At 49.5% G+C, this 25,341-nt stretch overlaps 1 protein-coding gene across 3 annotated transcripts in view; it reads right to left on the reverse strand.

The window, feature by feature from the left end:
• spas (spastin) overlaps positions 1–25,341 on the reverse strand; it is a 121,589-nt gene that overhangs the window by 22,285 nt on the left and 73,963 nt on the right. The window contains exon 1 of one of the 3 annotated variants that reach the window (XM_045741008.2): positions 9,129–9,149. The exons of the other annotated variants lie outside the window; for them this stretch is intronic. The gene's annotated coding sequence lies outside the window, so the exon portion shown is untranslated. Of the gene's footprint in view, positions 1–9,128; positions 9,150–25,341 lie in introns of those variants that run through there. 3 annotated transcript variants of the gene reach the window in all.

The following is a 25,341-nucleotide window of genomic DNA, read 5'->3' on the forward strand; positions in this document are numbered from 1 at the left end:
ATGCTCGTACATGCTGGTGCTTCCTGTCTGGCCTGGCAACTGTAGCCCACTTGAGCACCTCCAAGCCTTTGCAGGTGTTTATCACCTTCTCTTTTGAATACTGAGAGGTCGGCTAGTTATGCTCCTTATATACGGAGGGAGAGGCTAGTTATGCCCCTTATATACGGAGGGAGAGGCAAGTTATGCCCCTTATATACGGAGGGAGAGGCTAGTTATGCTCCTTATATACGGAGGGAGAGGCTAGTTATGCCCCTTATATACGGAGGGAGAGGCTAGTTATGCCCCTTATATACGGAGGGAGAGGCTAGTTATGCTCCTTATATACGGAGGGAGAGGCTAGTTATGTTCCTTATATACGGAGGGAGAGGCTAGTTATGCCCCTTATATACGGAGGGAGAGGCTAGTTATACCCCTTATATACGGAGGGAGAGGCTAGTTATACCCCTTATATACGGAGGGAGAGGCTAGTTATGCTCCTTATATACGGAGGGAGAGGCTAGTTATGCCACGTATGTATAGAGGATAAGCCTAGTCATGCAACACAGGAATATGGGAAGGACTGCTTATGACCCCTTATGTATACAAACTAGTTCCATCCCTTATGTATAGAGGGAGGCTAATTATGCCCCTTGTGTATATAGAGGAAATGTTGGAAAGTCTTGGGCCCTTCAGGCTCAGGCCCGTCAGGCTGCGAGCAGCCGCGTCTAACAGCCTGGTTGATCAGTCCAGCAACCAGGAGGCCTGGTCGACGACCGGGCCGCGGGGACACTAAGCCCCGGAAGCACCTCAAGGTAGCCTCAAGGTAGCCTTAATGTTGTCAGCAGCAGAGGCAACTGGCCCAGTGCTGAATCAACACTACCTGGAGCATACCTAGAAGGGTTCCAAGAGTTCTTCTACTCCCTGAGCCAGGTCAGTGGCCAGGCTTGAATTGTGGTAACTTGGTCCACCAGGCTGTTGCTTCGAGCGGTCCGGAGGCCCACATATCCACTACAATCTACTTGGTCCGGCACTTCTTGCACTAACTTGTTTAAAATGCTTCTTGAAGAATTCCACATTTGTTTCGGCAATATTTCTAATGCTTGCTGGGAGGGTGTTGAACAGCTGTGGACCTCTGATGTTCAGACAGTGTTCTCTGATTGTGCCTATGGCACCTCTACTCTTCACTGGTTCTATTCTGCATTTCCTTCCGTACCTTTCGCTCCAGTATGTTGTTATTCTACTGTGCAAATTTGGGACCTGGCCCTCCAGTATCTTCCATGTATATATTATTTGATACCTTTCTCGTCTCCATGTATATATGATACCTTTGATACCTCCATGATACCTTTCTCGTCTTCCATGTATATATTATGATACCTTTCTCGTCTCCTTTCCAAAGAGTACATTTTGAGATCTTTGAGACGGTCCCAAGAGTTTAGGTACTTTATAGTGTACTGTATATGTATCCCGTGTATGTTCTCTGTATTCCCCCTAATTCAGGAATCTCTCCTGCTCTGAAGGGGGAAGTGAGTACTGAGCAGTACTCAAGACGGGACAGCACCAGTGACGTAAATAGTATGAGCAATGTGGCAGAATCCGTGGATTTGAAGGTTCTCATAATCCATCCTATCATGTTCCTGGCTGACGCAATGTGTGCTTGCTTATCAGGCATCATTAGTCCCACATCTTTTACATGTTGTTTTCCTCTTAAGAATAGATCTGATTGTGTCTTGTATTTCGTTTAAGTTCTTCATTTGGACCATACCTGAGTACCTGGAATTTATCACATACAAATCATGTTTTTTTTTTCCGCTGCCCAATGGAAGGCTTTACTGATATTGGCTTGTAGTTTTACAGTCCTGGAGCCAGATTCACGAAAGCACTTACGCAAGCACTTACGAACGTGTACATCTTTCCTCAATCTTTGGCGGCTTTGGTTACATTTATTAAACAGTTTACAAGAATTAAAAGTTGTCAATCAACTGTTGTTATTGTTATAAACAGCCTCCTGGTGCTTCGGAGCTCATTAACTGTTTAATAATTGTAAACAAAGCCGCCAAAGATTAAGAAAAGATGTACAGGTTCTTAAGTGCTTTCGTGAATCTGGCCCCTGTACGGCAGTGTCTTCTACATGCTGAGTTATGTTGACACAGCCAGGGAAAGCCGGGTAAAACCTAGATAAGGCAACTACTAAACCCTAAAGTTACTTGTGTAAAGGAGGAAATGTAAATGTTTCTCTCTCAGAATGTTTGGTAATATGTTTATTGTTTGTGATGTGTGTCTATGTATGTATTAACACGATGTACTGAACGGGGTGAGAATAGCTTGAGCTACCTCATCCCTTTGTGTGTATTTTACCTCAATAAACTTATTTCAATTTCAATTTCAAACCCCTAAAGTAAGTCCTTCGACAAATCGGTTGTAAGGCGACTATTCTGATTATCAACTACCATATTATCTGTTATTAACATTCACAATACGTGCAGTACGAGACAAATGGACAAAACTGTAGGTTCAGACAACATATTTGTCAGAAACATATTTGTCAGAAACATATTTGTCAGAAAACATATTTGTCAGAAAACATATTTGTGAGACAACACGCGAGAGAGTTCGTGGTCTAAGAGACAACTATGCCTCGTGAGTACAAACGAATACCATTAAATAACGGGACCAATGGTCAATACTCAGGCACGATCATAACGAGGTCATTGGCACCACATGAACAAACAGGAAGAGGCAAATCGGAGGGAACAGTCTAGCGGCACAAGGAGAACCACACGGCTCCTCTCAAGAGCACGAACACCCCTACATCTTTCGTCTAGAAGATGGTTTCGCCCACACGGCTCCTCTCAAGAGGACGAACACCCCTACATCTTACGTCTAGAAGATGGTTTCGCCCACACGGCTCCTCTCAAGAGCACGAACACCCCTACATCTTACGTCTAGAAGATGGTTTCGCCCACACGGCTCCTCTCAAGAGCACGAACACCCCTACATCTTACGTCTAGAAGATGGTTCCGCCCACACGGCTCCTCTCAAGAGCACGAACACCCCTACATCTTACGTCTAGAAGATGGTTTCGCCCACACGGCTCCTCTCAAGAGCACGAACACCCCTACATCTTACGTCTAGAAGATGGTTTCGCCCACACGGCTCCTCTCAAGAGCACGAACACCCCTACATCTTACGTCTAGAAGATGGTTTCGCCCACACGGCTCCTCTCAAGAGCACGAACACCCCTACATCTTACGTCTAGAAGATGGTTTCGCCCACACGGCTCCTCTCAAGAGCACGAACACCCCTACATCTTACGTCTAGAAGATGGTTTCGCCCACACGGCTCCTCTCAAGAGCACGAACACCCCTACATCTTACGTCTAGAAGATGGTTCCGCCCACACGGCTCCTCTCAAGAGGACGAACACCCCTACATCTTACGTCTAGAAGATGGTTCCGCCCACACGGCTCCTCTCAAGAGGACGAACACCCCTACATCTTACGTCTAGAAGATGGTTTCGCCCACACGGCTCCTCTCAAGAGCACGAACACCCCTACATCTTACGTCTAGAAGATGGTTCCGCCCACACGGCTCCTCTCAAGAGGACGAACACACCCCTACATCTTACGTCTAGAAGATGGTTTCGCCCACACGGCTCCTCTCAAGAGGACGAACACCCCTACATCTTACGTCTAGAAGATGGTTCCGCCCACACGGCTCCTCTCAAGAGGACGAACACCCCTACATCTTACGTCTAGAAGATGGTTCCGCCCACACGGCTCCTCTCAAGAGCACGAACACCCCTACATCTTACGTCTAGAAGATGGTTCCGCCCACACGGCTCCTCTCAAGAGGACGAACACCCCTACATCTTACGTCTAGAAGATGGTTCCGCCCACACGGCTCCACGGGAGTGACTTTTAGGTAGTCAGAGCCCACACCTGCGCCAACTTAACACACACAACAGACTTAAGTAAGTCAGCCCTATAACCCCACCCACCATAGAAAACGGGCACCCTCAGGGGAGCAGTATTGATCAAGAAAGCAGTTCCTACTCAGCATTTACACTAACCTTATTACAACCTAATAGTAATTAAAGCCATTATCTTATGGGCTCACCATAGCCCGTGCTACTTGCAACTTTTTGTTCCGGGGAGCTAATCTTAAACAACAACAAATCACAGACATAGCAATTAAAGACATATTACTTACACATCATTAAAATATATAATGCTTCTTAAAAACTTGTGGAGCGAACGTGACTCATATGCTTGGAGCATACCTGGCTTGTTACTGATACCTGGAGCATATCTGGATCTGCTACCGTTACCTAGAGGCAACACTTACCTCAGGCCGGGCTCGGGGAGTAGAACAACTCCAGAAACTGTCTCCAGGTATGCTCCACCCCCCCCCATCACACAGGGGGAGGTACCCCCGCTGATAACCCCAGGATTATAGGATATACTACTTTATCCACCCGTGTTGCTCCATCACCCCACACACACCCACTCCCTCACTATGTGCACTGTATTATACAACACACTGTATTATACAACACTGTATTATACAACACACTGTATTATACAACACTGTATTATACAACACTTATTGACGCACTGCATTATACAACACTGTATTATACAACACTGTATTATACAACACACTGTATTATACAACACTGTATTATACAACACACTGTATTATACAACACTGTATTATACAACACTTATTGACGCACTGCATTATACAACACTGCATTATACAACACTGTATTATACAACACACTGTATTATACAACACTGTATTATACAACACACTGTATTATACAACACACTGTATTATACAACACTGTATTATACAACACTTATTGACGCACTGCATTATACAACACTATTATAGACGCACTGTGTTATACAATACACTTATTGATGCATTGTGTTATACAACACTGTATTACTGACGCACTGTATTATACAACACTTATAGTTGCTCTGTATTATACAACACTATTATAGATACAATGTATTATACAACACTATTATAGATACAATGTATTATACAACACTATTATAGATACAATGTATTATACAACACGCTATTATAGACGGGATATAGATATATATATATATTATATATATATTATACAACACGCTATTATAGAATATTATTACAGCTGGGGTTTGGCGAGTGGATGGAATGGACTTTGGGTCATTGTTTGGAGGACGGGCTGGGACTCGCGCACCTGTGCAAGGTTTCGGGAGTTGTTCGACTCCCCGAACCTAGCCTGAGGCCAGGCTTGACTAACCAAAAATATACGAACCCAAGCAACCCACCTAACCTATCCAGACCGACGCATAGAAAACGTCAATATTACGGAGGTTTAATTGTAACCAATGGGTCGCTTTGTTAACGGATTGGTGGACTGCGTAAATAATGCGACGTATTGGGCATGTTAGGTAGAGGTGCGCGTCACTCACCGTCACAGTGATGAGTATTACTCACTGTCGCGGTAACAGGCGCTGGGTCTTACTCACACTCGCTGACTCACACCGGTTATTCACCAGGATTTACCACCATTCACTGATTCATCCCCTTCACGCTCGCTTGACATGTCACTCACCACCTGTCCTCATACACACGGCCCGTCCTCATACAGCCCGTCCTCATACAGCCCGTCCTCATACACACGGCCCGTCCTCATACACACGGCCCGTCCTCATACAGCCCGTCCTCATACAGCCCGTCCTCATACACAAGCGCCAAATGCTTGTTTATTGATCCAGCCGCCAAAGGGCGCTATTTGAACCACGTGACCGGGCGGTGCGGGGTGACCGCTCACAGGATGAGTGGCGGTGTGGAGTGACCGCTCACAGCATCAGTGGCGCTGACCAATAAACTCGCCCCTCGGGGACAAAATTATATACAATCTGGCATAATTTTGGGAGCACCAAAATTTGCTGCTTCTTTGTGTAGTTTCCTGGAATCAACAGCCCCGCGGCCCGGTCCTCGACCAGGCTTCCTTGTTGCTGGACTGATCAACCAGCCTGTTGGACGCGGCTGCTCGCAGCCTGACGTGTGAATCACAGCCTGGTTAATCAGGTATCCTTTGGAGGTGTTTATCCAGTTCTCTCTTGAACACTGTGAGGGGTTTGCCAGTTATGTCCCTTATGTGTAGTGGAAGCGTGTTGAACAGTCTCGGGCCTCTGATGTTGATAGTTCTCTCTTGAACACTGTGAGGGGCGGCCAGTTATGTCCCTTATGTGTAGTGGAAGCGTGTTGAACAGTCTCGGGCCTCTGATGTTGATAGTTCTCTCTTGAACACTGTGAGGGGTCGGCCAGTTATGTCCCTTATGTGTAGTGGAAGCGTGTTGAACAGTCTCGGGCCTCTGATGTTGATAGTTCTCTCTCAGAGTACCTGTTGCACCTCTGCTCTTCAACCGGGGTATTCTGCACATCCTGCCATGCCTTCTGGTCTCATGTGATGGTATTTCTGTGTGCAGGTTTGGGACCAGCCCCTCTACTATTTTCCACGTGTAAATTATTATGTACCTCTCCCGCCTGCGCTCAAGAGAATACAAATTTAGAACTTTTAATCGGTCCCAATAATTAAGATGGCTTAAAGAGTGGATTCTAGCGGTAAAGGCTTTGCACGCTCTCCAGGTCAACAACTTCTCCAGCTGTGAATGGGGCTGTTAGTGTGCAACAATATTCCACTCTAGAGAGCACTAGTGTCTTGACAAGTATCGCCATTGGTCTGGCGTCCCTTGTTTGGAAGGTTCTTGTTATCCAACCTGCAATTTTTCTTACAGTTGTGACGGCTACTTTATGGTGTTTTATAAAGCTAAGGTCTTCCGACATGATTACTCCTAGATCCTTTACATTGCTTTTTCGTTCTATAGTGTGATTTGATTCCGTTTTATACATGGTTTCCGTTTTTAAATTTTCATTTTTTCCTTAGCGCAGGAGCTGGAACTTATTTTCATTTAACATCATATCATCTGTGGCCCATTGAATGACCTGATTTATATTCAATTGGAGGTTTGCCGTGTCCTCTATGTTGTCTACTCGCATGAAAATCTTTTTGTCACCTGCAAATGACGATACAGTGCTATAGCGTGTATCCTTGTCTGTCTGATATGAGGATGAGAACAAGTACCGGGGCAAGCACAGTACCCTGGGGGAACTGAGCTTTTCACAGTCGATGATCACTGTCATTAGGGATGTATTAATACGTGTCGGTAAGCTTCCTAACACTGGGGTACTATATGATTCACCTGCATGTGGGCTAATACTGAGAGCTGTACCACAAGGTACACATTTGATTACATTCAACGCTGCAATGAGCTTCAACTCGGTGAAGGTTACCAAGACCTATTTTACCTATTTTTTACCAGGTACCTATTTTACTGCTAGGTAAAGGGGCATATGGTGTAAGAAACTTTGCCCATTGTTTCTCACCGGCGCACGGGATCGAACCCGGGACCACAGGATCACAAGCCCACGAGATCAACACTGACAAGACACAAGCGACAGACTCACCAGCCCCAGTACGACACACTACCACATGGGGGACAACACGAGATATGATAGGTGTCAAATACTGGTAATAGTGAGTGAGGGAGTCACCAGCAGACTTGGAGAACAGTGTCACTAGCAGAGGCCTGCAGCTCCTGTCACTATGTATAAGTTGCTGCAACAACACTGCAGGCGTCCAGCAGACAAGTGGACCCGGTCTGCTGGAGTTACAGCACCAACCTGGCTATGGTGGCTGTGTGGGTCTGCTGGCTACGGTCACCTGGCCTCACACGTCACAGAATACTCACCAGAGGAGGCTGGCCTCAGACCAGTCCCCCACCAGAGGAGGCTGGCCACAGAACAGCTCTCGAAATCAACAACAGGTAAACGCTGGAAAGAACAAATTGGTCAAGACTAAGTGCTTCTTGAAGACGTCCACCATTGTTCCAGCAATATTTCTAATGCTTGCTGGGAGGGTGTTGAACAGCTGTGGACCTCTGATGTTCAGTGTTCTCTGATTGTGCCTATGGCACCTCTACTCTTCACTGGACCTCTGATGTTCAGTGTTCTCTGATTGTGCCTATGGCACCTCTACTCTTCACTGGACCTCTGATGTTCAGTGTTCTCTGATTGTGCCTATGGCACCTCTACTCTTCACTGGACCTCTGATGTTCAGTGTTCTCTGATTGTGCCTATGGCACCTCTACTCTTCACTGGACCTCTGATGTTCAGTGTTCTCTGATTGTGCCTATGGCACCTCTACTCTTCACTGGACCTCTGATGTTCAGTGTTCTCTGTGTCTATGGCACCTCTACTCTTCACTGGACCTCTGATGTTCAGTGTTCTCTAATTGTGCCTATGGCACCTCTACTCCTCACTGGTTCTATTCTGCATTTCCTTCCGTATCTTTCGCTCCAGTATGTTGCTATTCTACTGTGCAAATTAGACACTAGTCGTTAAAATGTACTTGTGCCCGGATATCAGGAGTTGCCATATACACTGTGAGTGTTTCAAGTGTAGGTTAGACATCGTGTAGACATGAACGTGAGAGTGGATATCAACATGTGCTGCTTCGTGTAGCTTAATATGCCGCCTGCTCCTTCCTTTATTCTTGAGTTATCATCCAGCCCCTCATCTTCCTTATAGAGCCTACAATACTCTACAAACTCTTCCTGGTTGATACCTGGTTGATGGGGTTCTGGGAGTTGTTCTACTCCCCAAGCCCGGCCCGAGGCCAGGCTTGACTTGTGAGAGTTTGGTCCACCAGGCTGTTGCTTGGAGCGGCCCACAGGCCCACATATACCTGGTTGATGGGGTTCTGGGAGTTGTTCTACTGCCCAAGCCCGGCCCGAGGCCAGGCTTGACTTGTGAGAGTTTGGTCCACCAGGCTGTTGCTTGGAGCGGCCCACAGGCCCACATATACCTGGTTGATGGGGTTCTGGGAGTTGTTCTACTGCCCAAGCCCGGCCCGAGGCCAGGCTTGACTTGTGAGAGTTTGGTCCACCAGGCTGTTGCTTGGAGCGGCCCGCAGGCCCACATACCCACCACAGCCCGGTTGGCCCCACATTTCGTTTCACAAAACTTTATTAAATGACCAGTTACAAACACCGTACAGTTAGATATATATGAGCATACCTGGATGTTACCTGCAGAGGGTCTCTGGAGTTGTTGTACACCGTCAAGGCCGGCCCGGGACCAGACTCGAGGCACAAAAGGCAACACATTACCAGTCTTCTGCAGCAACACGCGGAGGTCTCTCAAGTAAGTGCCACTTTAAGATGTCAAGTGTGCTGGAGACACTTCTGTACACTCGGTGCCATCTACACACACACCAGAGAGCAGCAGGAGTGCCAGAGGTGTGGGGTCACTCCCCCCCCCCCCTCCTCCTCCTTCCCTGGCCCGAGTATACAAGTTTTCACTTAGCCAAAACCACTCTACATTTGACGTATATTATAAGACTAACAACCTGGGGTTGTGAACCACAGTTTACGAGGCCACGCGATGGGATCGAACGCTCACCCCCGGGACTCCATGACACACGCGCGCTACCAACTGAACCACGACGAGCTCGCCGTGGCTCAATGTATGTCTGGGGAAGCCCAAGGATGCCAGTTCGATCCCACTTCATAGTCTTGAGTTTCTTGTTCAATATTGTTTCTACATTATCCTGGCCTGAGGTGTTGTGGTGCGCCGCTGGCGACAGTTTCCCGCCTTCACCGCCACAACATCTCCCATAAAGATCCCGTATATATTCTGCGTCGTGTGATTGGCTCTCAGGCCGTGTTGTTATGGACCACTTTATGTGGGACTTCTGGCGGCTCGCCAACCTTAAGGCGGGGCGTCACGCGGGACGTTTAGAGTGGGGTCTTGTAGCCCGCCCCTGGCACTTGTAGCCCGCCCCTGGCGCTTGTAGCCCGCCCCTGGCGCTTGTAGCCCGCCCCTGGCGCTTGTAGCCCGCCCCTGGCGCTTGTAGCCCGCCCCTGGCGCTTGTAGCCCGCCCCTGGCGCTTGTAGCCCGCCCCCGGCGCTTGTAGCCCGCCCCCGGCGCTTGTAGCCCGCCCCCGGCGCTTGTAGCCCGCCCCTGGCGCTTGTAGCCCGCCCCTGGCGCTTGTAGCCCGCCCCTGGCGCTTGTAGCCCGCCCCTGGCGCTTGTAGCCCGCCCCTGGCGCTTGTAGCCCGCCCCTGGCGCTTGTAGCCCGCCCCTGGCGCTTGTAGCCCGCCCCTGGCGCTTGTAGCCCGCCCCTGGCGCTTGTAGCCCGCCCCTGGCGCTTGTAGCCCGCCCCTGGCGCTTGTAGCCCGCCCCTGGCGCTTGTAGCCCGCCCCTGGCGCTTGTAGCCCGCCCCTGGCGCTTGTAGCCCGCCCCTGGCGCTTGTAGCCCGCCCCTGGCGCTTGTAGCCCGCCCCTGGCGCTTGTAGCCCGCCCCTGGCGCTTGTAGCCCGCCCCTGGCGCTTGTAGCCCGCCCCTGGCGCTTGTAGCCCGCCCCTGGCGCTTGTAGCCCGCCCCTGGCGCTTGTAGCCCGCCCCTGGCGCTTGTAGCCCGCCCCTGGCGCTTGTAGCCCACCCCTGGCGCTTGTAGCCCGCCCCTCTCACTTGTAGCCCGCCCCTGGCGCTTGTAGCCCGCCCCTGGCGCTTGTAGCCCGCCCCTGGCACTTGTAGCCCGCCCCTGGCGCTTGTAGCCCGCCCCTGGCGCTTGTAGCCCGCCCCTGGCACTTGTAGCCCGCCCCTGGCGCTTGTAGCCCACCCCTGGCGCTTGTAGCCCGCCCCTGGCACTTGTAGCCCGTCCCTGGCACTTGTAGCCCGCCCCTGGCACTTGTAGCCCGCCCCTGGCACTTGTAGCCCGCCCCTGGCACTTGTAGCCCGCCCCTGGCGCTTGTAGCCCGCCCCTGGCGCTTGTAGCCCGCCCCTGGCACTTGTAGCCCGCCCCTGGCACTTGTAGCCCGCCCCTGGCACTTGTAGCCCGCCCCTGGCGCTTGTAGCCCACCCCTGGCGCTTGTAGCCCGCCCCTGGCACTTGTAGCCCGCCCCTGGCGCTTGTAGCCCGTCCCTGGCACTTGTAGCCCGCCCCTGGCACTTGTAGCCCGCCCCTGGCACTTGTAGCCCGCCCCTGGCGCTTGTAGCCCGTCCCTGGCACTTGTAGCCCGCCCCTGGCACTTGTAGCCCGCCCCTGGCACTTGTAGCCCGCCCCTGGCACTTGTAGCCCGCCCCTGGCACTTGTAGCCCGCCCCTGGCACTTGTAGCCCGCCCCTGGCACTTGTAGCCCGTCCCTGGCACTTGTAGCCCGTCCCTGGCACTTGTAGCCCGTCCCTGGCACTTGTAGCCCGCTCTGGCACTTGGTAGTGTTATAACACAATGATCCGGGGTGTGAGGGCGGAGTGAAGGGACGATGCCAAAGCACTTGGATAATCGAGGATTGAGTCCAGACTGTGCAAGAACTGTGGCCGCGGTGTCCACGTGGTTGGACATGAGAATGATGTGAGGTGGGGCAGCCCCTTCCATCACACACACACACACACACACACACACACACACACACACACACACACACACACACACACACACACACACACACACACACACACACATGTTTGCGGATGACGCAAAGTTGATGAGAAGAGTTGTGACAGATGAGGATTGTAGGATCCTCCAAGAGGACCTGAACAGGTTGCAGAGATGGACAGAGAAATGGCTACTGGAATTCAACACGAGCACACAACATGGAAATGGGGCTAGGAGATAGGAGACCAAAGGGACAGTATACAATGAAGGGGAACAGCCTACCTGTGACGACGCGCGAAAGAGACCTGGGCGTGGACGTAACACCTAATCTATCTCCTGAGGCACATATAAATAGGATAACGACAGCAGCGTACTCTACACTGGCAAAAGTTAGAACATCATTCATAAACCTAAGTAAGGAGGCATTTAGGGCGCTTTACACTGCCTACGTGAGGCCAGTCTTAGAGTATGCCGCCTCATCATGGAGTCCCCATCTGAAGAAGCATATAATGAAACTGGAAAAGGTTCAGAGGTTTGCAACGAGACTCGTCCCAGAGCTACGAGGGATGGGGTATGAGGAGCGCCTGAGGGAACTGTGCCTTACGACACTAGAAAGAAGAAGGGAGAGGGGGGACATGATAGGAACGTATAAGATACTCAGAGGGATTGACAGAGTGGACATAGACGAAATGTTCACACGGAATAGTAACAGAACGAGGGGGACATGGATGGAAGCTCGAAACTCAGATGAGTCACAGAGATGTTAGGAAGTTTTCTTTTATCGTGAGAGTAGTGGGAAAATGGAATGCACTTCAGGAACAGGTTGTGGAAGCAAATACTATTCATAATTTTAAAATTAGTTATTACAGGGAAATGGGACAGGAGTCATTGCTGTAAACAACCGATGGCTAGAAAGGCGGGATCCAAGAGTCAATGCTCGATCCTGCAAGCACAAATAGGTGAGTACACACCTTCCCGTTCATGAATATGTAAATGAGATCATTCTCTTATCTGATAACGCTGAGGCAGCTACAGCATCACTTATTATTGTTGTTTGGTTACTCTCCCCCCCCTCCCTCCTGCTGCTGCTACACTACTTGAGGTTATCTTGAGGTTATCTTGAGATGATTTCGGGGCTTTAGTGTCCCCGCGGCCCGGTCCTCGACCAGGCCTCCACCCCCAGGAAGCAGCCCGTGACAGCTGACTAACACCCAGGTACCTATTTTACTGCTAGGTAACACGGGCATAGGGTGAAAGAAACTGCCCATTGTTTCTCGCCGGCGCCTGGGATCGAACCTGGGACCACAGGATCACATGTCCAGCGTGCTGTCCGCTCGGCCGACCGGCTCCTTTTACTTTTACTCACACACACTACTCACCTAGTTGTGCTTGCGGCGGTTGAGCTGCGGCTCTTTGGTCCCGCCTCTCAACTGTCAGTCAACTGGTGTACAGACGAGGAGTCACAATAACCTGGCTGAAATATGCTGACCAAACCACAAACTAGAAAGTGAAGGGACGACGACGGTGCGGTCCGTCCTGAACCATTCTCAAGTCGATTGCGAATCGACTCATTCATGAATCGATCATTCTCACAATCGACTTGAGAATGGTCCAGGACGGACTGAAACGTCGTCGTCCCTTCACTTTCTAGTGTGTGGTTTGGTCAACAACTGGTGTACACATTCCTGAGTCTACTGAGCTCTATGATATCTACATTATAAACTGTATATGGAGTCAGCCTCCACCACATCACTGCCTAATGCATTCCACCTGTTAACTACTCTGACACTGAAAAAATTCTTTCTAATGTTTCTGTGCCTCATCTGGGTACTAAGTTTCCACCTGTGTCCCCTTGTCCGTGTTCCACCAGCGCTAAAGAGTTTGTCTTTGTCCACACTGTCAATTTCCCTGAGAATTTTGTAGGTGGTTATCATGTCTCCCCTTACTCTTCTGTTTTCCAGGGATGAGAGGTTCAGCTCCCTTAGCCTTTCCTCGTAGCTCAATCCTCTCAGTTCCGGAACGAGTCTAGTGGCATACCTCTGAATCTTCTCTAACTTTGTCTTGTGTTTAACTACCTGCTTGATGGGGTAGGGACTCCAGGCTGGAGCTGCTTACTCCTGGATTGGTCATATGTAAGTGGTATACAAGGTGTATTCCTTATACAAGTTTCTAAAGGCACTTCTTATGTTGGCCAATCTAGCATATGCCGCTGATGATATCCTTCTGATGTGGGCTTCTGGGGACAGGTTCGGTGTGATATCAACCCCCAGATCTTTCTATTTGACTCTTGCAGGATATCACCTTCCAGATGGTACATTGTGCTCAGCCTTCTGCTCCCTTCGCCTAATTTCATTACTTTACACTTTCCCGAGTTGAACTTTAGTAGCTATTTTCTAGACCATTCCTCCAGTTTGTCCAGATCATCCTGTAGTCTATCTTCATCTGTCTTGATTCTTCTCAATTTTTGCATCATCAGCAAACATTGAGAGCAATGAGTCTATACCCTCTGGAAGGTCGTTTACATATATTAGAAACAGGATGGGTCCAAGTACAGAGCCCTGTGGGACCCCGCTGGTGACATCTCGCTACTCTTATGTCTCCCCCCTCACAGTTACTCGCTGTTTCCTGTTGCTTAGATATTCCCTTATTGTGAGTACGTGTATGTGTACTCAGGTACCCCAAGCTTATAGCCTCTGACCCCCCTGGTAGACACAGATAAACCACTGAGAGAGATGCCCAAATAAACCTTCTGCCCAGTAGCCAGGACCCCACATGTGACTATCACGTAGGGGGGGCCTCGTAGCCTGGTGGATAGCGCGCAGGACTCGTAATTCTGTGGCGCGGGTTCGATTCCCGCACGAGGCAGAAACAAATGGGCAAAGTTTCTTTCACCCTGAATGCCCCTGTTACCTAGCAGTAAATAGGTACCTGGGTGTTAGTCAGCTGTCACGGGCTGCTTCCTGGGGGTGGAGGCCTGGTCAAGGACCGGGCCGCGGGGACACTAAAGCCCCGAAATCAACTCAAGATAACCTCAAGATAATCACTTGGGAAAGCTTGACTGTCCATCTGTGCTTCTCTTGGAAGCAGACAGCAAGCCACGTGTAAGCCTTGGGGGAGAGGTGGGGGGGGGGAGGGCAAAGCAAGCCAGGTGTAAGCCAGGGGGGGGGGGGGGATAGGTAGAACAAGCCTCTGCCTCGTCTCATCTCCCGACAAGGAGACCGTGGTAACAGGCGCCCGCTGCGAGGATAATGCTCATCCCCATCTTAGATTGTTTCACTCATTGTGGATTATGATGATGTTGCAGCGTGTGCAATATTGAGCCGGAACAGCTGCATTGGCGTTGTTGTCGTGACGGTGGTGGCCCAATATGGCGGGAGAGACGGGCCCTGGAGGTCTGCATCCACCACAATGCACAGTACGCGGCCCCCTCTACCCTTCTCCTATACAACAGTAGTGTATATTAGGACGTAGACCGCTCGTATGGCTCTGGGAGAGCCCGCCCTATATACAACAGTAGTGTATATTAGGACGTAGACCGCTCGTATGGCTCTGGGAGAGCCCGCCCTGTATACAACAGTAGTGTATATTAGGACGTAGACCGCTCGTATGGCTCTGGGAGAGCCCGCCCTGTATACAACAGTAGTGTATATTAGGACGTAGACCGCTCGTATGGCTCTGGGAGAGCCCGCCCTGTATACAACAGTAGTGTATATTAGGACGTAGACCGCTCGTATGGCTCTGGGAGAGCCCGCCCTGTATACAACAGTAGTGTATATTAGGACGTAGACCGCTCGTATGGCTCTGGGAGAGCCCGCCCTGTATACAACAGTAGTGTATATTAGGACGTAGACCGCTCGTATGGCTCTGGGAGAGCCCGCCCTATATACAACAGTAGTGTATATTAGGACGTAGACCGCTCGTATGGCTCTGGGAGAGCCCGCCCTATATACAACAGTAGTGTATATTAGGACGTAGACCGCTCATATGGCTCTGGGAGAGCCCGCCCTATATACAACAGTAGTGTATATTAGGACGTAGACCGCTCGTATGGCTCTGGGAGAGCCCGCCCTATATACAACAGTAGTGTATATTAGGACGTAGACCGCTCGTATGGTTCTGAGAGAGCCCGCCCTATATACAACAGTAGTGTATATTAGGACGTAGACCGCTCGTATGGCTCTGGGAGAGCCCGCCCTATATACAACAGTAGTGTATATTAGGACGTAGACCGCTCGTATGGTTCTGAGAGAGCCCGCCCTATATACAACAGTAGTGTATATTAGGACGTAGACCGCTCGTATGGTTCTGAGAGAGCCCGCCCTATATACAACAGTAGTGTATATTAGGACGTAGACCACTCGTATGGTTCTGAGAGAGCCCGCCCTATATACAACAGTAGTGTATATTAGGACGTAGACCGCTCGTATGGCTCTGGGAGAGCCCGCCCTATATACAACAGTAGTGTATATTAGGACGTAGACCGCTCGTATGGTTCTGAGAGAGCCCGCCCTATATACAACAGTAGTGTATATTAGGACGTAGACCGCTCGTATGGCTCTGGGAGAGCCCGCCCTATATACAACAGTAGTGTATATTAGGACGTAGACCACTCGTATGGTTCTGAGAGAGCCCGCCCTATATACAACAGTAGTGTATATTAGGACGTAGACCACTCGTATGGTTCTGAGAGAGCCCGCCCTATATACAACAGTAGTGTATATTAGGACGTAGACCGCTCGTATGGCTCTGGGAGAGCCCGCCCTATATACAACAGTAGTGTATATTAGGACGTAGACCGCTCGTATGGTTCTGAGAGAGCCCGCCCTATATACAACAGTAGTGTATATTAGGACGTAGACCGCTCGTATGGCTCTGGGAGAGCCCGCCCTATATACAACAGTAGTGTATATTAGGACGTAGACCGCTCGTATGGTTCTGAGAGAGCCCGCCCTATATACAACAGTAGTGTATATTAGGACGTAGACCGCTCGTATGGCTCTGGGAGAGCCCGCCCTATATACAACAGTAGTGTATATTAGGACGTAGACCGCTCGTATGGTTCTGAGAGAGCCCGCCCTATATACAACAGTAGTGTATATTAGGACGTAGACCGCTCGTATGGTTCTGAGAGCCCGCCCTATATACAACAGTAGTGTATATTAGGACGTAGACCGCTCGTATGGTTCTGAGAGAGCCCGCCCTATATACAACAGTAGTGTATATTAGGACGTAGACCGCTCGTATGGCTCTGGGAGAGCCCGCCCTATATACAACAGTAGTGTATATTAGGACGCAGACCGCTGGTATGGTTCTGAGAGAGCCCGCCCTATATACAACAGTAGTGTATATTAGGACGTAGACCGCTCGTATGGCTCTGGGAGAGCCCGCCCTATATACAACAGTAGTGTATATTAGGACGTAGACCGCTCGTATGGTTCTGAGAGAGCCCGCCCTATATACAACAGTAGTGTATATTAGGACGTAGACCGCTCGTATGGCTCTGGGAGAGCCCGCCCTATATACAACAGTAGTGTATATTAGGACGTAGACCGCTCGTATGGTTCTGAGAGAGCCCGCCCTATATACAACAGTAGTGTATATTAGGACGTAGACCGCTCGTATGGTTCTGAGAGAGCCCGCCCTATATACAACAGTAGTGTATATTAGGACGTAGACCGCTCGTATGGTTCTGAGAGAGCCCGCCCTATATACAACAGTAGTGTATATTAGGACGTAGACCGCTCGTATGGTTCTGAGAGAGCCCGCCCTATATACAACAGTAGTGTATATTAGGACGTAGACCGCTCGTATGGTTCTGAGAGCCCGCCCTATATACAACAGTAGTGTATATTAGGACGTAGACCGCTCGTATGGTTCTGAGACAGCCCGCCCTATATACAACAGTAGTGTATATTAGGACGTAGACCGCTCGTATGGTTCTGAGAGCCCGCCCTATATACAACAGTAGTGTATATTAGGACGTAGACCGCTCGTATGGTTCTGAGACAGCCCGCCCTATATACAACAGTAGTGTATATTAGGACGTAGACCGCTCGTATGGTTCTGAGAGAGCCCGCCCTATATACAACAGTAGTGTATATTAGGACGTAGACCGCTCGTATGGTTCTGAGAGAGCCCGCCCTATATACAACAGTAGTGTATATTAGGACGTAGACCGCTCGTATGGTTCTGAGAGAGCCCGCCCTATATACAACAGTAGTGTATATTAGGACGTAGACCGCTCGTATGGCTCTGGGAGAGCCCGCCCTATATACAACAGTAGTGTATATTAGGACGTAGACCGCTCGTATGGTTCTGAGAGAGCCCGCCCTATATACAACAGTAGTGTATATTAGGACGTAGACCGCTCGTATGGCTCTGGGAGAGCCCGCCCTATATACAACAGTAGTGTATATTAGGACGTAGACCGCTCGTATGGTTCTGAGAGAGCCCGCCCTATATACAACAGTAGTGTATATTAGGACGTAGACCGCTCGTATGGTTCTGAGAGAGCCCGCCCTATATACAACAGTAGTGTATATTAGGACGTAGACCGCTCGTATGGTTCTGAGAGAGCCCGCCCTATATACAACAGTAGTGTATATTAGGACGTAGACCGCTCGTATGGTTCTGAGAGAGCCCGCCCTATATACAACAGTAGTGTATATTAGGACGTAGACCGCTCGTATGGCTCTGGGAGAGCCCGCCCTGTATAAAACAGCCTTAACCAAAAAAAAAACTAAACAAATGGCTGGTTTACGTCTTAATATAACAGTAATACTTACAGGCTGTGTGTGTCAAGCCCCTACGGTGCTCGCGAGCTTAGTGTCAAGCCCCTACGGTGCTCGCGAGCTTAGTGTCAAGCCCCTACGGTGCTTGCGAGCTTAGTGTCAAGCCCCTACGGTGCTCGCGAGCTTAGTGTCAAGCCCCTACGGTGCTTGCGAGCTTAGTGTCAAGCCCCTACGGTGCTTACGAGCTTAGTGTCAAGCCCCTACGGTGCTCGCGAGCTTAGTGTAAAGCCCCTACGGTGCTCGCGAGCTTAGAGCAGTGTTCAGGAAGAAGGCAAGATACTGCCACATTATGCAAATGAGGCGGCACCTCGCACAAGGTGTGTGGACATTATCTAATTTCTGGTATTATTTGCTTTGGGATAGTGTAGGTTAGGTTATGACTCATTAGTATACATGTGTACAGCAGAGGTTAAGATAGGTTAGGATAAGATAGATGAATTTAGGATAGGTTAGGATAAGATAGATGACCTCAGGATAGGTTAGGATAAGATAGATGACCTTAGGATAGGTTAGGATAAGATAGATGACCTTAGGATAGGTTAGGATAAGATAGATGACCTTAGGATAGGTTAGGATAAGATAGATGACCTTAGGATAGGTTAGGATAAGATAGATGACCTCAGGATAGGTTAAATAAGATTGATGTGTTCAGGATAGGTTGGAATTGGTTAGTATATATCACAAGTTAGAATAGGATAGATGAGGTTAGCGTGGATTAGGATAGGATAAGCTAGGAACTAGTATCGCTCCTGCTACCTTGAGGCTACTTTGAGGTGCTTCCGGGGCTTAGTGTCCCCGCGGCCCGGTCGTCGACCAGGCCTCCTGGTTGCTGGACTGATCAACCAGGCTGTTAGACGCGGCTGCTCGCAGCCTGACGTATGAGTCACAGCCTGGTTGATCAGGTATACTTTGGAGGAAATCACCCCCCCCCCTTTGGATCCTTTGCTTCCTGAGACAGATTCATAACTGTTCCTTAAATGGAAACATTTTATGTACACAATCTTGAGACAATCTTGAGACAATCTTGAGACAATCTTGAGAGGGGAGCCGGTCGGCCGAGCGGACAGCACGCTGGACTTGTGATCCTGTGGACCCGGGTTCGATCCCAGGCGCCGGCGAGAGACAATGGGCACAGTTTCTTTCACCCCTATGCCCCCTGTTACCTAGCAGTAAAATAGGTACCTGGGTGTTAGTCAGCTGTCACGGGCTGCTTCCTGGGGGTGGAGGCCTGGTCGAGGACCGGGCCGCGGGGACACTAAAAAGCCTCGAAATCATCTCAAGATAACCTCAAGATAACACCAGGCATGTAAGACCACTGAGACACTGGTCACCAGCACCGGCGTAGCGACATGATCAACCAGGCTGTGATTCATACGCCACACTGCGAGCAGCGGCGTCTGACAGCCTCGTTGATCACACCACCAGCCAGGACGTCAAGGTCAGGATTCGTCAAGCATCATTCGCCTTACGAAACCTGTACATCTTTGAACAATCATGGCAGCTTTGTTTACATATAGTAAACAGTTTACCAGCTTGTAAACTCCACAACCCAAGGTTGTTATTGTTATTATAGACAACCTCGTAGTGCTTCGGGGCTCAAAAATTATTTAATATATCGACACAAAGCCGCTATCATTCAGAAAAGATGTAAAGGTTTCGTAGGTGAATGCGTAAAAAATGATAAATCCTGGCTTGGGTCAGAGACCGGGCCACAGGGGACACAGATCCCCGGAAGTACCTCCAGGTAAACACAAGGCAGGTATACAAATAGGAAACACCACAGTTGTCTCAGGTGACAACCATTACAGGGTACTCGCCAGTTGATTGCCGGTTGCGAGGCGGGACCAAAGAGCCAGAGCTCAACCCCAGCAAGCACAACTATGTTAGTAGAGTGGTGGCACTCTACAAGCCAGGGGGGAGGGGAGGGGGGGAGACAAAGTGTCCAACTACAGACGGACATCACTAACAAGCAGCCCCCTACAGCTGCTGGAGAGTCTGGTCCAAGCAAGGGCCGCCGGAACATTAACAACACAACTACTTGGTCTCACGCCGTCACCACCGTTGGGGTAAACTCTTCCTTCACAAACTGGCTCCACTTCTACAACAACATGACACACACCATACACCAGAGAGACGGGTGGCCAGACTGCATATTTCTCGACTGCCAGAAGGCATTTGTTACCGTCCCGCACGAAAGTCTCCTACTCATGCTAGAGAAGCAGGCTGGTGCTGTATCTGGAGGAGCCCTAAGGTGGGTCAGAGACTACCACTCAGCAGGGAAACAAAGGGTCACACCGAGAGCAGACACATCAGAGAGGAGTGAGGTTACAAGTGGGAGTACCACAAGGCTCGCTTCTAGAAGCCCATAATGTTTCTAATAAAAGTCAACGACCTGACATGAAATTGACTCCTTCGTATCAATGTTTGTAGATGATGCAAAACTGATGAGAAGAGTCAAGTCCCAAATTTGTATAGTAGAATAACAACACAGTGGGGTGAAAGGTACGGAAGGAAATGCAGAATAGAACCAGTGAGGAGTAGAGGTGCCATAGGCACAATCAGAGAACACTGTCTGAACATCAGAGGTCCACAGCTGTTCAACACCCTCCCATCAAGGAGTACCGGACCAACCAGGCTGTGGTGGATATGTAGGCCTGCGGGCCGCTCCAAGCAACAGCCTGGTGGACCAAGTTACCACAAGTCGAGCCTGGCTTCGGGCCGGGCTCGGGGAGTAAAAGAACTCCCGAAACCTGACACATGCAGGTACAATCCAGGCACAGGTTTGGTGAGTGAAGGGTTACCAATGTTGGCTGGAGTGGTTGCAAGGAGGAGTGCATACATGGCTACACAGGCACTAACTGGCACTGACGCGGTGAGGACAGTGCCAGTTACACATTGATCCTTAGAGACAAGCACACTGCCCAACTACCCCCGCGCTCCACACACACACAACCCCTCACCACAACACCTTCCCTCCACTTGCTGCTCCCTCTACAATGGCTCCGTCCGTCAAACAACTGTTCGAACCCAAGCAACCCATCAACCCTATTACGGCCCACTCATAGAAAACGTCAATATTACGGTGCTTATATTTGTACACCGTATGTGTTTGTTATGGAGTGTACACTGTATTTGTTAATGGAGTGTACACTGTATTTGTTAATGGAGTGTACACTGTATTTGTTAATGGAGTGTTACATTTCGTACAAAATGTGACGTATTATGTGAGACTGAGTCAGCTCGTCCACCAAAAATAGGGAGGTGAATGTAACAGCCTCTTAAGTGCAATTATGTACTATGTATCACAGTCAGGGAATGTACTTATTTACACTTAGTATTAAATCGTACTGTCAAATATATTGTAAAGATTTGAGTTTACCTAAAAAGCTGAATAGAAAACCACGACCTAACCTAACCGTCTTAGATTTTGAAGATAAGCATTTTATTGCTTCTTAATTACAATTATTACTTAACCTATAACTATATTGATACTACAGTTAGATAAAACAAATGAAAAATAAATATTTAAATAAATTGTAAAGTAACTCAAGATATTTTCAAATTTTGTATAAAATCTCTATTGTTTAATAAAACTGCAAATGAAATTCCTGATACTTAAAACTTGTGTAAAGTGAACTGAACTTTAAACCTTCATCCTAAATTTCTGAGCGTCTTAACAGAAAACAAGAATAAAATGGGGGAGGAAAATGTAACGGCCCCATATGTGCAATTATGTACTGTGTATGACAGTCAGGGAATGTACTTATTACACTTAGTATTAAAACGTACTGTCAATTCGGAGGATGGGTTGCCTGACTGGCTCAAATTTGGGCGTGGAAGGGAGGGGGGGTTGAAGAGGGGCAGCAGACAGACGCCAGCCCCCCCCCCCTTCACATGCACTAATCGATGTAGTCTGGTCACTAACACTCACACCCGCACTTTCTCCCTCTGCCTTCTGGACGCACGTCTTCCCTCACGCACGCACACGCATGCAGGCAGGTGCGCATGCCTCCGCGCACGCCTGCACGCACGCACGCACACACACACGTAGTATAAGGCTACAACATGACCTAGACAAACTGAATGAATGGTCCAACAAATGGCTGCTAACGTTCAACCCGAGTAAATGCAAGGTCATCAAACTAGGCGGTGGAAACAGGAGGCCAGACACAGGATACAGAATGGGAGAAAAAGTCCTTTATGAAACGGACAGAGAAAGATCTAGGAGTTGATATCACACCAAACCTGTCTCCTGAAGCCCACATAAAAAGAATAACATCTGCGGCATATGCGAGGCTGGCTAACATCAGAACAGCCTTCAGGAACCTGTGTAAGGAATCATTCAGAATCTTGTACACCACATATGTAAGACCAATCCTGGAGTATGCGGCCCCAGCATGGAGCCCGTACATTGTCAAGCACAAGACGAAGCTGGAAAAAGTCCAAAGGTATGCCACTAGACTAGTCCCAGAACTAAGAGGCTTGAGTTACGAGGAAAGGCTGCGTGAGTTGAACCTCACGACACTGGAAGACAAGAGTAAGGGGAGACATGATCACTACCTACAAAATTCTCACAGGAATTGACAGGGGTAGAAAAGGATAAACTATTCAACACTGGTGGGACGCGAACAAGGGGACACAGGTAGAAACAGAGTACCCAAATGAACCACAGAGACGTTAGAAAGAACTTTTTCAGTGTCAGAGTAGTTAACAGATGGAATGCATTAGGCAGTGATGTGGTGGAGGCTGACTCCATACACAGTTTATAATGTAGATATGATAGAGCCCAGTAGGCTCAGGAACCTGTACACCTGTTGATTGACAGTTGAGAGGCGGGACCAAAGAGCCAGAGCTCAACCCCAGCAAGCACAACTATGTTAGTAGAGTGGTGGCACTCTACAAGCCAGGGGGGAGGGGAGGGGGGGGGAGACAAAGTGTCCAACTACAGAGCGACATCACTAACAAGCAGCCCCCCTACAGCTGCTGGAGAGTCTGGTCCAAGCAAGGGCCGCCGGAACATTAACAACACAACTACTTGGTCTCACGCCGTCACCACCGTTGGGGTAAACTCTTCCTTCACAAACTGGCTCCACTTCTACAACAACATGACACACACCATACACACTATACTCTATGTATTTACACAGCGAACCTCGTCATACACCACTCGGTGTATACAGACAGGGAAGCGGGGGTCATACACCACTCGGTGTATACAGACAGGGAAGCGGGGGTCATACACCACTCGGTGTATACAGACAGGGAAGCGGGGGTCATACACCACTCGGTGTATACAGACAGAGGAAGCGGGGGTCATACACCACTCGGTGTATACAGACAGGGGAAGCGGGGGTCATACACCACTCGGTGTATATAAATACACCCTAGAGCATGACGGGGCTCAAAGGGTCGGGTGGTGAACTACCTCATTTCCTGCGACCTTGAACGAGCACACCGCCCACACTCACCACCTTAACACAGGTGTATACACACCTGCCTAAAGCACACTCCACACCCGCTACACCCAGCCAGGTGGCCGCTCTCAGGTGAACACTATACACCGCCCACACTCACCACCTTAACACAGGTGTATACACACCTGCCTAAAGCACACTCCACACCCGCTACACCCAGCCAGGTGGCCGCTCTCAGGTGAACACTATACACCGCCCACACTCACCACCTTAACACAGGTGTATACACACCTGCCTAAAGCACACTCCACACCCGCTACACCCAGCCAGGTGGCCGCTCTCAGGTGAACACTATACACCGCCCACACTCACCACCTTAACACAGGTGTATACACACCTGCCTAAAGCACACTCCACACCCGCAACACCCAGCCAGGTGGCCGCTCTCAGGTGAACACTATACACCACCCACACTCACCACCTTAACACAGGTGTATACACACCTGCCTAAAGCACACTCCACACCCGCTACACCCAGCCAGGTGGCCGCTCTCAGGTGAACACTATACACCACCCACACTCTCAGCCACACTCAATCCCTCACACCACTCACAGTCCCGACCCAGGTAACATCCAGGTAAGATCCCCCAGTACCTGCACTGAGTATGGTCCACCAGGCTGTTGCTTGGAGCGGCCCGCAGGCCCACATACCCACCACAGCCCGGTTGGTCCGGCACTCCTTGGAGGAAACAATCTAGTTTCCTCTTCAATTTAATCTGAGTAATTAACCCGATCTAATTAGCCTAATCTGAGTAATTAACCCGATCTAATTAGCCTAATCTGAGTAATTCAACTAGGTCATATTAGAGTGAGGATAATGCTGGTATTCACTGTCACACAGGACAGAGGGTCATACACAAGACAATAGGTCTAAACTGTAGGCTGAAGCACATGTATATCATGGATACAATAAACTACATTAGACAGTGTATATATTTCAGTGTATAAGTCTAACCTTGTGTTGTACACTGCCAGACAAGGGCGTGGATGGGTTCATAATGATGCAGTTTAACAATACAACGAGTCCAATTGTTGTTCATTGATAAGAGATGTTAAGGTGGTGAGGAGAGGCGGCGAGTGTTGGCTAAGACAGCCCCGGAAGGATGTGGTCTGACTCCACCTGCCTCGCCCCGCCCTTGTCTACCTCCTCCCGCAAGTACACACACACACACACACACACACACACACACACACACACACACACACACACACACACACACACACTAGTATAGTCCCAGAACTAAGAGGCATGAGTTATGAGGAAAGGCTGCGGGAAATGCACCTCACGACACTGGAAGACAGAAGAGTAAGGGGGGACATGATCACAACCTACAAAATCCTCAGGGGAATCGACCGGGTAAACAAGGACGAACTTTTCAACACTGGTGGGACGCGAACAAGGGGACACAGGTGGAAGCTGAGTACCCAAATGAGCCACAGAGACGTTAGAAAGAACTTTTTCAGTGTCAGAGTAGTTAGCAAATGGAATGCATTAGGAAGTGATGTGGTGGAGGCTGACTCCATTCACAGTTTCAAATGTAGATATGATAGAGCCCAATAGGCTCAGGAATCTGTACACCAGTTGATTGAC

This window comes from Procambarus clarkii, chromosome 19 (genome assembly GCF_040958095.1).
Source record: "Procambarus clarkii isolate CNS0578487 chromosome 19, FALCON_Pclarkii_2.0, whole genome shotgun sequence".
Taxonomy (NCBI): domain Eukaryota; kingdom Metazoa; phylum Arthropoda; class Malacostraca; order Decapoda; family Cambaridae; genus Procambarus; species Procambarus clarkii.